This window comes from Corylus avellana, chromosome ca8 (assembly GCF_901000735.1).
Source record: "Corylus avellana chromosome ca8, CavTom2PMs-1.0".
NCBI classification, from domain to species: Eukaryota; Viridiplantae; Streptophyta; class Magnoliopsida; order Fagales; family Betulaceae; genus Corylus; species Corylus avellana.
This window is the reverse complement of record NC_081548.1, coordinates 9,570,752-9,575,618: the sequence shown is the minus strand read 5'-3', so window position 1 is coordinate 9,575,618 and position 4,867 is coordinate 9,570,752.

Here is a 4,867-nt window from a genome sequence, read left to right as displayed (position 1 = left end):
TGAGGAATTTATTAGATCTTATGAATATTATTGGAATGAATATTGATTTGAGGTTATTATATCATGATGTTGATTTTATATGAGAGATTATATCTTGATTATTTTATTGGGAGATTTAAGAAATATGGTAATTGATGGTTGATTGATATAATTTGGAGTATGATTGTAATAATTGGTGATTGATTTTATGAGTGAGGAATTTGTGGGATTCAAATTATTAAGGGAAATTAAGTGAAAATAGTATGAGAGATTTTATTAGATTTGTTTTTAATACATTGGAGTGAAATTCACGCCTACTTTTCCCAATTTTTTCACCTGCTCCCACTCTTTCTTTCTTATTCCTTTTTATTCTTCTTTTCTATTATTTTCTTTCTTTTCTCTCTCTGCCGAAAACACTGCCCCTTCCACTTTTCTTCTTTCTCTTTTAGTCCTTCATTTTTCTTATTTAAATGCCTCACTCATACAGAAGAGAGGAGAGAAACTGAGAGTGAGATGGGAAAAAGAAAGAGAGTTTAGGCAAGAGAGATAGTGAGAAAGTCAGTGAAGGGATAGTTATGGGTAAGGACCAACTGCAGCAGAATGGGTTTCAAGTAATACCTTTGATGATCTATTCATATCATCCACTGTAAGTATTCTTACTTACTGAGTATGATATTGATATCCAATAATACGGATTCTTGTGGTTTTATAACTTGTCTGGCATTTTGATATATATGATTCAACAATGATTTATATTGTCGGAAATCAATTGACTCACTACTTCACAGTTTTTGTAGTGCTTGCAGGAATGGAAAATCAAGGTAATTATGCAGTTGTGATTAGAGATTCATATTGAGATGTACAGAGATTCCAAGTTGGTTAAGTTTTGTCTAGAGTATAGACTGTCGGATAAATTTGTATAAATGCCTTGTACGACATAGCTTTGGGTATTTTTGTATAAAGAAAAGTATTTTAACAGTATTTTTTTGTATTGATAATTACAGTTTTTCCGCTATATGAGATGAGGTTGTTACAATAATGGTATCAGAGCCACCTAGTAACGCCAGGTCATGTGGTATTGAAGCACTGCATGACGCCCATATTGGGAAGATGAGAAGAAGTCCACATAGAGTGGATAGTTTATAGAGATAGTCATGGGTGCTAAGTCTCACATTGCCTAGTTACTAGGTGAAACTGGGCTAGAAATATTGGGATGTTACAAAAATGGTATCAAAGCATTACCCAGCCTGAGATGGTGGGAGTTTGCACAAGCCTATGAGGGTCGCTAGTGGACACACGTTGGTGATGCCAAAAGTGGGTTATATTATAATGGTGTCAGTTAAGACACAATGAAATGTATAAGGGCCAAAAGTTAAGGGCCGAGAATGAAGAAATTCCATGAGGATTGCCAACGGTGACACTGGTGCCCAAGAAGAGTGCTTGTAGAGTCTCACATCGCCTGGGTATGGAATATGTTATGATATTTATTTATGAACAGATTGAATTTAAAATTTTTATAGTAACTTGAGTAAGTTATGGTTCAAGTGTGATTTGTTTTTAATTTGGGTTGCTCAATTTGGAGATAGGTGGTAATTTATGGGCTTTAATTTCGAGGACGAAATTCTAATAAGGAGGGAAGATTGTAGCAACCCAGATTTTTAAAGTCTTATTTTAGAAATATTAAATTGATGCTATGATTATATTAATATTCATATTAGGTAATGGCATTTACTTTGAGGTTGAGATATTTATTGATGATATTAGGTAATAATATTTATTCTTGAGGAATTTATTAGATCTTATGAATATTATTGGAATGAATATTGATTTGATGTTATTATATCATGATGATGATTTTATATTGATTATTTTATTGGGAGATTTAAGAGATATGATAATTGATGATTGATTGGTATAATTTGGAGTATGATTGTAATAATTGGTGATTGATTTTATGAGTAAGGAATTTGTGGGATTCAGATTATTAAGGGAAATTAGGTGAGAATAATATTTAATATTTTATTAGATTTGTTTTTAATAAATTGGAGTGAAACCTAACTTTCACGCCTACTTTTCCCCAATTTTCTCACCTGCTCCCACTTTTTCTTTCTTATTCCTTTTTATTCAAACCTAAACTTTGAATTCAAACCTAAACTTCTTTCTTATTCCTTTTTATATTCTTATTTTATATTATCTTTTTCTTTCTTTTCTCCCTCTGCCGACAACTCTCACCTACTCCCACCTTTTTCTTTCTTATTCCTATTTTTTATTCTTATTTTATATTATTTTCTTTCTTTTCTCCTTCTGCCGACAGCTCTCACCTGCTCCCACTTTTCTTCTTTCTCTTTTAGTCCTTCCTTATTTAAATGCCTCATTCATACAAAAGAGAGAGAGAAACCGAGAGTGAGATGGAAATTTAAGACAGAGAGCTGAAGAGGAAGAAAGAGAGTTTAGGCGAGAGAGAGAGAGAGAGAGAGAGAAAGTCAGTGAAGGGATTGTTATGGGTATGGACCAACTGCAGCAGAACGGGTTTCAAGTAATTACCTTTGATGATCCATTCATGTAATCCACTGTAAGTATTCTTACTTACTGAGTATGATATTGATATCCAATAATACGGATTTTTGTGGTTTTATAACTTGTCTAGCATTTTGCTATATATGATTCAACAATGATTTATATTGTCGGAAATCAATTGACTCACTACTTCACAGTTTTTTTGTAGTGCTTGCAGGAATGGAAAATCAAGGTAATTATGCAGTTGTGATTAGAGATTCATATTGAGATGTACAGAGATTCCAAGTTGGTTAAGTTTTGTCTAGAGTTTAGACTGTCGGATAGATCTGTATAAATGCCTTGTACGACATAGCTTTGGGTATTTTTGTATAAAGAAAAGTATTTTAACAGTATTTTTTTTGTATTGATAATTACAGTTTTTCCGCTATATGAGATTGTTACATAGCTAATATATCAATATGCCAATATTTTGATCATGTTATGAATATCTAATGTTTGTCAACCTAAGGGCATTGGTGTCTACTCCTTAAGCTATTGATTTCCCTAAGCAACGAATTAGGCATGGGTGTCTACTCTAATTCTTTTCTTTCTTAAAGGATTTAGCATGGATGTCTATTATGTTGTTCTTTAAGAAAGCATAAAACTGTTGAAATCGACAAACACATGAGGCCTAGGGCATGGGTGTCTACTCCTGGTCCCCATGTTGATTAACCCAAGAATCCGGTGTGAATATCTTTTGTTACTTATGTTAAACTCAGGACTCGGTCATCCAAATTGATTTAACTAACTAGTCCATACCACATGCATATGTTGATCAGGCATACACATATAAGGAATTCATGAAAATAGAAATTAATCAATTTAGATATCACAACAAGATCATCACAAGGGCACCAATATTGAATATCAACTAAACATAACTAGGCCTTCAATCTTGCCCTACTAAATAAATTAGTTACACATAAGTTTGATGTTAAACATCTTCATAAAATAAAATAAAAGAAAGGAAAAGAATAAACCCGAAACTTGAACTTGAAGAGCTCCAATTATTTTTCTTCGAAAGTATATCTATTATAGAGGCTTAAGGGTCTATTTATAGGCTTTTAGGAATACTCTAGAAACCCTAAAAATCGTAGGGTTTGTGCCCTAGTTTGCACTAAGCTACAAAACCCTAAAAGTTGCTCTTTCCTTATTAAGGCTGGCGGCTAACTTGGCCATCATGCACGGGTGCGCTAGATCGCAGCCCATGTGCGATCGATCGCAGGTCTGCGATCAATCCTCCTTGTGCATGCACTCGATCGTGAGTGCCTTGTGCATTGTGGTCCTTGCCTGTAGTGCGCTCAAACACAGGTCCCTTGCAATCGATCGCTCTACCAGAGCCTTCCAATTTCCAAAATAGCTCTTTTTAAGTCCAAAACTTCTGAGATTGCTTATTTTTCTTCCAATGACCTACAAAATCAAGGAAAACACAATAAAGAGCTAAAATAACATAATTAACTAAAACTAAAGGATTAAACCATGTAAATTAAGGGCTAAAAATATGAATATTTTAGCACTTAACACACCCCCAAACTTACATATTGCTAGTCCCTTAGCAATACAAAACAAAAAACAAAAATGAAAAACAGAGAACAAAAAGATAAATCCATCTTTCATGGGATGTACGATTGCATTTAGCATATGCAACAAGCCTTTCAAACCCCTAGGAATTCCCTAGAGGACGAGTGAAGTCTCGTGAGGGTTTTCTAGAAATGTTACCCACAAACATCATGCACAGTTCATGTTATTCCAAAAATTTAAGCATCACTTCAAGATCTTGATTTTCATTCATTAACAAGCTTAAAAAGATGAACTTCATCTTCACAATGAATTGGAATCTCAAAGTTCAATTACTTACAAAGGACATGCTAAAACATCACAAGTTTGAAAACAGTGTAAGGTGAACTAGCACAACATTATGAGGCTTCCAATTCTTTTCAATGTGTAATGTTTCCATATCTCAAAATTCATTGAAATCCCGATTAGAATGAATAACTATGGCATATTTCTTTTTCTCTCTTGTCTTTTTTTTTTTTTTTGGTCAGGTTGTGCAATGTTTGATTCCCTTAAGCTTTCTAATTGACCCATGTAGCGAATGTTAAGTCAATGACTCCCAAACCAGATGGTTTTAGGGCATTAGGTGTAGAGACACCCCTAAGGACCTACTAACTCGAGTCAAAAAGGCTACAAAACCAAACTAACCATGACTTCAATCACATCAAATTTTTTCATCTTTTGACGTGAACACTCAATGCTTTGAGGCAAGAGGTCCAGTTACTCAGTGAAAAGCTTATCAATGATCATTTATTTATTTTTTTTTTTTATATATATA